At 31.5% G+C, this 11,826-nt stretch overlaps 1 non-coding gene across 1 annotated transcript; it reads right to left on the reverse strand.

Moving 5' to 3' along the window:
* Window positions 1–7,221: 7,221 nt before the first annotated feature.
* Window positions 7,222–7,340, reverse strand: LOC112474818. The gene has a single exon (XR_003044542.1). It is a non-coding gene; the product is annotated as a 5S ribosomal RNA (ribosomal RNA).
* Between the last annotated feature and the right edge of the window lie 4,486 nt (window positions 7,341–11,826).

Genomic DNA, 11,826 nt, shown 5'->3' on the forward strand with positions numbered 1-11,826 from the left:
TTTTAATTTTTTCATTGGGATCATTTGAAACCTGATTGTCAGACTATTTGAAGATCCTTCTATGCATTCATATATATGACACTGAGAGTGTACTGAGGACAGTGTGTTCAACACTCCTGTAGAAATTGCAATAAAGTGTTCTACAAGGCTATTTCTGAAACTCCCATGATTTTTATTTGGTGGGCAGGCATTAGGAGAGAGTTAATGTTCAGTTTAGTTCATGAGTAAATTCAGTAAGTTCTCAATGCTCTGTGTGTGAACAAGATGAATTTTGGAGAATTTCCATGACAGGTATTATTAAGTGCCAACAATGGTTATAGAAATATCTCAAATATGTTACCATAGAATGTATTTTTTTTTAGTTACACATATCCTGAGAAAAAAAACACCTCAGTAAATTAGTCATCATATAGTGCTAAATACTTTTTATTTATATTATGGAATTGTTTGACATTTTGCAGAATATTTTCAAAATAAATTCTAATTTCTGAATAGTTAATATCATTACATTCTTGTGACAATAATAACAAACCTAAACTATTGAGGCCAAGTCTAAAATTTGACAATAAAACTACATTATTATCATAGAAAAAAAAGAATATGTTTGTCTTTCTATTTTCTATGGTAAAGAAGTATTATACTTCTTGAACCAATTTTGTTTTACTGTTTCAGGTCTTTGAATCATGCAGATAAGCACACATTTACTTTTACCATTACTGAACTTTTTAAAATCTGCTTTGCTGCATGTCTAGCGTTATCCCTTTTTTAAATTTATATTAGGATGCTAATGTGGCTTGTTCATTCTCTCTGAATAGTCTCATAATTTTCTATTCAGTTAATTCTTCTCATTTATGGCTCCAATTTAAGCCCAAAGTAGCAATTTCCCCATTGCTCCTAGATATGTTTAACAATTAAAAATAATTACATGATTTAGATTGAATTAAAGTAGATTTTTTTGCATAGATAACTTTGAACTGTGATAGAATCTATTTTTATAGTAAAATTGGAATTAATGGGCAGAGTTGAGTGAAAGGTAAAAAACCGATATTTCAATTTATAACCCATTTATGTGGGGAAATGGTAAATGGTGAGATGTCTTTCCAAGAACATAGCCTACATCTAATTACAGGAAGCGTTTCAAGGGTACAAAATTATATTGATTGAATGCTTAGTTAAGTATTTTTAGAAACTTAGCAATTGACCAACAATAAATGTTCAGCCCAGTAATCAAACTATTAATCACAAAATTGACACAAAACAAGTTCAAGGTATATCTAAGGACTGGAGCTAACCTTAAAATATTCAGAAGGAAGGAAAGAAAATGATCATGATTATGCCAAGAGTATAATGGTGTTTTCAAGGACAATGTTTTGTTAGAAAGATAAGAGACTACAATCCATTAAACATTAACAGTAATGCAATTGAAATGTATCTATCAAAGTAATAAGCTTTAAAATAAGAATGACATATGTGTGTTTGTAGTTGTCTCTGATTCTATCAAACTGTGGACAATTTGGAATAGAAATTGAAAGTTTCTCGTAATCAAGTGAAAATAGCCAAGTCTAGATGTTTTAGATGTATATCCTAAGGTTCAGATATTTAAGAAATTAAACATAAATTAGCAAAATGTTAAAAAGAAAACCCTTTAAGAACTTAAAATATGGATTAGTAGCAACACATATTACTTATTTTAAAGAATATATGAAAATGTAATTTAGACTAAACCAAAAAAGAATGCTTCTTGATGACATATATTTCTATTTTTCCCAAGAGAAATGTGGAATTCAGGAAAATAAATATATAGAGCTTTAGAAAATTTTACTATTAGCAACTAAGTTAAAGAAGAAAAGGTTATAGGTGTGACCAGGTGGCCAGAAAGGTGGTGAATGCTTGATGGGATGTTCCGTGCAATTAACAACTACTTAAGGCTGAGGATGCAGAACTGGAAGAAAGCAGCAGCAATTACGTCTACTACTCTTACTGAATTCTTATCTCAGCTTCCAATTATCAAATATTTTCAACTAGACATGTGTTTATTCAATCACTCTTCATTTATTCAGTCAACAAATAAGGATTGAGCACCTACAATGACAGGCACTATGCTCAATCCCATGGATACAGCAGGATACATAGCAGACTATAGCCCCATGGATGTGAGCAGGCTCTTGTTCTTACTGGTCCTGTGTTTAGTGTAGACAGCACAAAATGTAACTTACTGCAGACAATGCATTATTGTCATAAAATAGCTAGGAGCTAGGATTCACTTTATCAGTGATTTTTTTTTTTTAAGCTGGAATTTTCACCGAAATTTTTCCAAAGAAACAGAGAATGTTAATTCTGTTTCAGAATGAAAGAAAAGCTTCTACAAATTCTTGGCAAAATTGAACTTCAGAAAGATCAGTGTAGGTGGTATGTAGTAAGTGATGGGGGGTGTAAAGCAGAGTGAGTAGAGCAAGGCCGAATTATATAGGCCCTGGCGGTTAATATTTGTGGGCAATCCTTTAAGCAGGGGAACCATTTTCTAATACAAATTTATTTTTAATCACTGACATGAGTGGAAACGTTGATTGTGCCTGAAATCCAGTCAAAAAGTATCATCATAAATGGAAATATTCCTGGCCCCACCAAAAAGCCACAGACTTGAGAGTTTAATAAATTGACATTGTATAAACATGGTTGTAGTTGAAAGGGAAGAAACAAATTGAATTCTGAAGTCCTCTTACTCATTAGGAAAAATATAATTTCAAAATGTTCATTGCTTTGTTACTTTCAACAAAAATTGAAATTAATTAGAGGGCATGAAGTAGTGTTTCTCAGCTACATAGACCAATGGCGGTAGCTAGGTCCAGCTAGATTAAGATAACAATACCACATTGAAAATAAGTATCTAAATTAAGGATCAGTGAGACCTTCAGTATTTAAAGGAAGAATTTAACAGTGCCCATGAAGAGAAAGAGGCTCTAAGGGAACTATGCCCACATAACCTCAGGATAATAGAACTCTGGAAAACTGATACCTTACACGATGAATAAATTAAAAATTAAAATCTACAGGAGCCTATATAAGCTCCTACAGGGGGAAAGAAAAAAAAAACATAATACACAGTAAGAAGAGTTTTAGATAAAGACAAGGGAGGGACCACAATGAGGACAGACCCAAGAAAGATGATTTTTGATAACTACTTTGAACTAACCTACAATGAATGTAAGGGAATATGGCCTTTATGAAAAATAGAAGGTAGGATAAGAAAATGGTATTTAAAATTAAATTAAAACTTAACATATGTGAACACCTCAATAGATATTAAAGGCATTCAATAAAATTAAACATATAACCATGATAAAAACACTTAGCAAATTACTTGTGGAAGGAATGTGATGAGCAACATATAGAAACAAACAAACACATAGTAAGGAACTGAGAAATGTTAAACCTTTCATTACTTTCATTCATTGTGATAGTAGAGTTCCTATTCAGTGCAGTAAGTTTGGAAAAAAAAGAATTTATATGGAATTGCTTAGAAGAAACAAAATGCATGAATTGCTTTAATTAAAAGGATATAGAGGAACATTATTAGAATTAATACTATAATTAGTTTACTAAGGATCAATATATGAAAATCAATTGCATTTATATATATATTATTACCAGTTTTATAAAATGTAATTTTAAAATATAATTTATAAATATATAAAATACCTATAAATAAGTATCTAATAAATCAGTATAAATAAGAATAATATGCAATATATGTATGAATAACATTATAGAACTTTGTTTAAATATATTAGAGAAAGATATTATGTTTTTGAATAGAGATACTTAATATAACAAAAATGTTTATTTTCCCCAAATGTATATATGCATAATGATAATAATACATAATAACAGTATAATTTAACACATTTCCAGTAAAAATCTCAATAGATTTCTATTTCTTTTGGAAAAGAAAATCAGATTTATAAAATGTTACTCTACTAGATAAGAAAACTTATCTCAAAACTTGCAATAATGAGGAATGTATAGTATAGTGTCAGTACAGGAATAACAACATAGAATGATGGAACAGTAGATGAGCATGATTTACTAAATGGTTCTGAAAAAAAATGATTGTCCTAACAGAAAAAAAAAAAACACAAAATTTTATCTCACACAAAATTCTATCGCACACAAAATCAATTCCAGTTGAATTAAATTGTTAAGAAAGGTAAAATTGTAAAGTTTAGAGAATACATATAATACCCTCTCTATGTCTTCTGGGAAAGGAAGACAAACATATAAAGCTCCAAAAGAATATACAAGAGACTATCTCAGGATAAAAGTAACCCCAGAACTTTAACATAAATTTTAAAAATCATAAATTTGATTATAATATAATAAGAATGTCTTTCTCAAAAGAACCTATACATAAAATTATAAAACAAGCTACAATTTGTAAAACAATTTGCAACATACATATGGTTATAAAGATCAGATACAAATAAATAGGACAATCCAATTTTAAAAAATACTAGCCAAAATATGTATGAAAAGATGCAAATTAAAGTCACAATTAGTTCTGTTATACAAATACTAGACAGGGAAAAAATTTTTAGTTTAATAATAACAGGTGTTGATAAGGATAAAGAGTAACAGTAGCTCATATACTACTGGTAGAAATGTATGACTTGCTATTGTATAAAGTTGCATACATCCATATTCTAGACATAGAAATACTATTTCTTGCTCTTGCCCATAACCACCAGGAAATATGTACAAGAATGTCTGTAAGAAAATTGTTCTAACACCATAAAACTGAGGCAATTTAAATTTTTGTTAACACTAGTAGAGAAAAATAATATTACACTATAATATAGACCAGTGGAACTGAGTGAACTAGATATAAACATACCTATGTGGATGAATCCTAGAAATGATATTGACTGAAAATAAGTAAGTCATAAATGAATAATACAGTTTACTCTTATTTTTTTATAAGATTTAAAAACAAATTAAACTAAGCATTATGTTGTTTAGGTTATGGTCAAAAAATAAGTATAAGAATATGATAGGTAGTACTTTGTGGAGGGTCGTGAGGCAGAAAACGGACTGAGGAAAGGCGCAGAGACAACTTCATTGCTGCTGATGTTCTGTTTTAAATCATTAGCAGGCTTACTGTTCTATTATTGAACTTTAGAAGTTAAATATATATTGCATATGGATGTGCCACTGTACTCTTTATCAGTTATTACAAATTATATAATACCTCACTACTCTCACTTGGTTTTTCTGTTAATATGTCATATACTTACAGAAATCTTCATTTTCATTAAATTCTAATGGTCGATTATACAGCTTTGGCTAACCATTCTCGCTTTTAATTTTTTTATTAGGCAGTTAGATTAGATATACATCCTCTTACCTCTCAATACTGCAAATAAATCTGTAACTATAAGGTCTTCAAGGGTAAAAATTGCCCCTACCTTTGCCATTATGTAGTTCTTACATAGTACAGTGATTGGTACTGTGTTTCAGAAAAAGTTATGAGTACGTACATGATATAGTGTATGTGCAAACCACACTCTTGAATAAAACTCATAGCTGCGCTAAAATGAAGAACATAAAGCAAAGTGTTTACTTCGCTGCAGTGAACCAAATACATAGGATAGCCCATGGGAAACTGCATGTAAATAGCACTATTATTCTCTTTAGAAATGGTAAAGAATAAAAGAGTAAAGCTATATCTAAGTCAAGAATTATGATGATTACTAATGCTATATTTGGTGCTATTCAATCACTATTCATTTGATAAACTAGATAAATAAGGATGCTAATTTAAATTAATGGCCTAGGAATAATTTTACTTAAAGTAGGTTAATGTCATTCAATAAAGTAGGTTTTATTTTAAAGCATTGTAAAGGATTATAACAGCTTTTCTTTTAAGTGGAAATAATTTTTATTTTTTATTACAAAATCAAGTTAAGTTCGTTGTAACATCCTGAAGATAAACACTGTTCATAACTTGGTTATATCTAGCATATATATGTATATATACTTTTGAATAAACCAAATACTTGATAATACTTATTAAAAATATAAAAATATAACAGGGATCTGTTAAGAGGTAATCATAGAATGTAAAGAGAAAAACAATGCAATTTCAGAATTTAAGATAGCAAGAAACAGGGTAGAGTCAACATTAAGAAAAATGACATCTTATATAAATACTTGCAAATTCAACATCCCATTTGGATGTTTATTATTAACGGGAATAAAATTAACATTAAGTTATTTCCTGAAATGCATTGTTTTGTTTATTTCTTCAATTAGTTGGTTACCTGGTTTTAAGCGTCTTGCAAAGATCAGGGATTATTAGTTTTTCCTTTCCAGGACCTAAAAAATTAATTGGTTCCCTTTAAAGCAGTGAAATAGCATGAATCAGTCTAGGATTTTTCAATATGTTCCTTTTATTTTCTACTTCTATTTTATTCTATGAAATAATCAGATACAACTTGCACTGGTTTCTCAGCTCCCTAACTGTTACGGTTTGATGATAGATTTCAGTTGTCCCTTGTAATGTGAAGGCTTTCCCTCTTGGATGGAGAAAACACTATGGTTTCCTTGGTAGAGATCCATAATAAGCTGGTATCTGCTTCAAAGAGAAACTGTTTCTGACCATGATCCCACTGCTCTTTCACAGCCCAGTTAACCAACAATAATGAAAGTCAGTTAGACAGTGTATACAATATCAAAACATCACATTGTTCACCTTAAATAAATATTATTTTTATGTCAATTGTACCTCAATAAAATTGGGGAAAAGGTCAGTTAGAACTTTTTTTTTCTCTTTTAAAGCACTACAAGAAATTACCTCTTCTCTAATAGAAACTTCACATGGTACAAACCATACATATTTTTTTCTGCCAGAGGAAGATATGTGAATATTGCAAAGTGCTCTCATTTTCTGTTTTGTTAAATCAGATCTAAATTATCTTCTGGAAAGAGCTGTCAGTGGCTGCAGTATCCCCTGCTAGGAGCAATGAAGAGCATTTATCAAGTTTTTCTCTTCCCATGGCAAATCTTCAAATATAATTTCCCCAGTTTAAAAGTAGGATTGTTTTAGCATTTCCTATAACGCTGCCTCATATTTTTTCCATTTTTGTAAATAGCAATCCAGTTTATTCTTTTCCACCTTCTCCACATACCAATGAGAGTCATCTTTATTTTTAAATTTTTTTTTAACGCCTACAGCGCCTGGTCTTCCTAGGTGGTCTCCCATCCAAGTACTAACCAGGCCCGACCCTGCTTAGCTTCCAAGATCAGACAAGATTGGGCACGTTCAGGGTGGCATGGCCGTAGACTATATTTTCTTATTACTATGAAAACAATACATTTAAATAATTTAAATTGTCCAAAAGAGTATTAAAAGTGATTATCTCTCCCACCCTAGGTTTTTATTTCCATTCCCCCTAATTCTTTCTTATATACTCTTCCTAAAGCTGTGTGTGTATACGTGTGTGTGTGTGTGTGTGTATTTATAGTCTCTTTTTTTCTACGTGAGAACATACTATAAACATGACTCTGTTTGTTTTGTGCCCATCTTAATTTATAAAGATGACTGAGTGACAAAATAGAGAGGTCAATGACATTGAAAGAAAAGTGTACTGTTACTGAGAGTTCCCCAGAAATGAGGGACAAGCCTAGTCACTTAAGGCCACAAGAAGAGCACCAGGTTTTGGTCAGAAAGCAGAAGGCAGGCAATGCGGAGAATGCTTAGGCCGCTGCTTTTATTGGTTTTTCCTCAGGAAAGGCAAGTTTGGGGAAGGGTAAACAGTTTAATATTGGCTAGTTTTAATAATTTTGGCAAACTTCAGGCTACAAGAGTGCTCTCTAGTTGCCTAGTTCCTGGCCCCTGGATAATTAAGGCAGAGAACTATTGCCTCCTGGGGTATACAGGCCAGACAGAGGAGGTATGGATCTGGATTGGTTAGTTGGCACATCAAAGGTATGCTCCTGGCTGAGCCTTTTGCTATTTATAAGAATTAACTAGTCTCTCCCCAGCCAGAAATGTTTTAAAACGTCAAGTATCATAATATAGAGAAAAATAAAAATCATGTTAATACACTGTTCTTTAATGTTCTCATTTAATAATAGTTATTAGAGACTTTTTCATATTTGCACATATAGATCTACTTTTTTCTTTTTAATAGCCACATTGTTTTTCATTTTATGGATATTCTACAATTTATTTGCATGCCCATGATGATAAACTTGTTGGTTGTAGTTTTTTTTGCTAGGAAAAAATAATGCAGCAATTAAAATATCACTCACTATATATTTACATATACATACAAATGAATCTGCAAAATAAACTCCTAAAAATAGAAAAATATGTGCTTTTAAATATGAAATCAATATTGGCAAATAACTAAGTTCCAAAGGGATGGTAACAGTTCAATTACCCCCACCAGCAACGGCATAAGAGATCAAGATTCTGTAAAGCCTCACTATTACTTTTTGAAATTCATCAAATTTTTGAATCTTGCCAATCAAATGTGTAGGAATTATAAATATTAAATTATGGTTAAGAATGAGCAATTTTTCATGTTTATAAGATATTCATATTTCTTTCTGTATTTCTCTGTGTTCTGGCCTTTCATTATTTTTTCTATTGGCTTGTTAGTCTGTTTATATTGATTCTTTCCGTTATATATAGGAAATAGAAATTAAAGTTTTATTTAATTAAATTTATTAATGCTTTACCTTTGGCTTCTGGTTTTATGACTAAATTTTGAGAAGATTTTCCTTGTTCCAAGATTTTTTTAATATTCATATTGTCTTTCTGTGCCATCATGGTTTTACTGTATTTCTTACATTAAAATCTTTAATTCAACTGGAAATCATTTTGCTGTAAGGACACATCTAGTGGGAATGCAAGCAGGAAAATAATAGGACTTAATTATAATCTTTGGAGATATCAAGGATAATGCAAGAGAATATGGCCACAGTGGACAGACCATATGGATAGGAAGAGAGGCAAAGAAACAGGGATGATGGAAGTTGCTACGAAGGGCAAAAGATAACAGAACATGAATAAAGAGCACAGAGCACAAGGATACCCTTCAAGTCGAAATCAGATTTTGATATATGAGGAAGACATCTTTAACTATTTTCCTCATATGACATTGGCTCTACCAAATACCATTCCAATTATAATGAAGCATTTCAGATCCCATTGAGTGTTGTATTATGGTATTAATTTCATGCAACATTTCTCCTCAAAAAATAAAAGGTGGGATAAATAAATTTCATAGGAGCATACCAAAAAAACCCACTTTACCTGGCTAAATATCTTTCCAGTCTTCCAAACTTAAATGTGTTACATAAATAAAACAGCATCTCGTTTTTTTTGGCAGCCTCAAGAGTATATTCTAAATAATTATTTTGAAAATTAAACAATTAAAGCATGCAAAGTGTGACTCTTTTCATCTTCTCTTGCTTTTTTTACACAGAATATACAGCTCAGTAACAAAAGTTTTCTTACAAACATCAAGTATTAGCCTTAGTGGCCACTATTTACTATGGATTTATCTTTATAGCAGTGGTCTCAATCTTTTTGGCACCAGGGACCATTGCTCCCATGACAATCTAATGCCTGGTGATCTGAGGCGGAGCTGATGTGGTGATGCTAACCCTGGGGGCGGTATGTGGGCGGGGGTGGGGGGAAAGCACCTGCAAATACAAATGAAGTGTTGTTCGCTAGCTTGCCTGCCACTCACCTCCTGCTGTGTGGCCTGGTTCCTGACAGGCCATGGACTGGTACTGATCCACAGCCTGGGGGGGTGGGGAGCCCTGCTTTATAGTATTTCTTTGGCAGCTGTCAGTCTATTGCATCTAATTTGGTGGACTTTTACTGAACACCCTAATGCCTAGTTAAAAATTTTGGGTTAGCCCACATCCCCTGGAGCAATATGGGTGACTATTTGGACGGACTTGATTGCACAGAGGCATAGCTCGCTGAAGCCCTGATTACAACTGTGTTCTGGATGAGTGAGGTTGCCATAAATCTAACCACCACATAAGTAAAGTGTCACTGTGACATTTTATCAGATTTTGACCTCAAATGACTTGCCTTTTTTTTTTTAACCAAAATTGGGATATAAGATCTTAAATCAGCATCAGTTCAGCACTCTTTAAAAAGTGCTTTGTAATAATGCTCTGTAAACTCACTGAACTGAGGACAATTCCACCCTGAGGAATAAAATTTTGTTACACTTTTGCTGACTGGTAGAACATTACTTACTCAGTTCTGTTTTTTTAAGCTAAGCACTCTTTATTGTTTTGCTTTTCAACAGGAATATTTCACTAACCTCTCATTCAAACTTAAAAACACCTTTGCTTAAGTCTTACCTGTGTATTAATACTAAGCTAGAACTCAATCATATTTTAATTAAAACACCAATTCACTAATGAATTAATTGAGTATTTATATCTGGGTGTCATGAACTTACAATTTTGAGGGATAAAATTAGAAACTGAATTAGATAATACATGCCAATTATCTTACTATTTTATTAATTCTATAACTTTGTTTTCTCTTGATCTTCATTTTAATATATAAACACTTGAAATGTGACATATTTGTAGTTAATGCAAAAGTGTGCAATTTCAAGTCATTATTTTATTTAACGTTCTTTTATTATACTTTCTTTGCTCAGTTCTCAGAATACAAAGATAAAAGCAACATAATACCCTATCCCCACATTTTCAAATCTACTAATAACTTAGCTGCTTCTAAATAAAAAGAGGAAGTGCGGTATAGAGCAAAGGAGCATAGGATTGAATCAGAGAATCTGTTTCAAGATGTTGCTCAAAGTCATACAGTAATTTGCTCAAGGTTATACAGATCACATCACTCCTAAACCTCTATCTCTTTATCTTAAAAATAAGTATAACTTCCACTCTACTAATTTTACAGATTGTATTTCTGAGAATCTACTGATGGAAGTAAAAACTCTTACTATAGCATTTACCTACTACTTACAAAGAAAAATAGTACTACTACTTATGTTAAAATTTTAAGATATGTATTCCAGAATGGGATAGTAATACTGCAAGTATGCACATACTTGGAGGACCTGTAACAATACATTATTTTAAAGTATTTAGATATTTTTTATTTTTTGTTGTTTTTTCAATTTATCTGGAGATAAAATTCACGTATAATATTATTCTAACCATTTAATACATTCAATTTTGTGGTTTTTCGTAGACTTACAAAATTGCACAGCCATCACCACTAATTTCAGAACATTGTCAACATCATCAAGTATTTTTTAAAGAGAATAAGAGATAATTTTTTATTGTAAAGCATTAATCATGAGTTAAGAATCAGCTTGGTTTATCTAATTATTCATTATATATTTTGAAAAAACATAATGTTATGAATACTGAATTAAAAGCTATCCCCACTCATAACTGACCGAGTGATTAAATCAATTAGTAGAGGATATGGAGAGTAACAAACTAGGGGGAGGATATGGCCGTAATTTTATAACCATTTAATTGTGCTTACTCCAAGAAGTCTTGATTGAGGCAACACTACAGTTATTTTTTTGGCAAATATCTACTATGATCCATCCAGGCTTTGTACTAAGCACTTTATGTACAAATCCCATTAATTCTTAGAGCAGTACTTTCAAGTGTGGAATCTATTGTCATAGAAGTTAATTAATTTGCCAAAAGTCACACTGGTAATGAGAAGTACTTAGATACGACTAACTCCAATGTACTTTTAATTTTGTGATTCTAAAATACATTCTTTGGTAAATTTTATTTGACTTTCCT

This window comes from Pteropus alecto, unplaced genomic scaffold, assembly GCF_000325575.1.
Source record: "Pteropus alecto unplaced genomic scaffold, ASM32557v1 scaffold7, whole genome shotgun sequence".
In the NCBI taxonomy this organism is placed as follows: domain Eukaryota; kingdom Metazoa; phylum Chordata; class Mammalia; order Chiroptera; family Pteropodidae; genus Pteropus; species Pteropus alecto.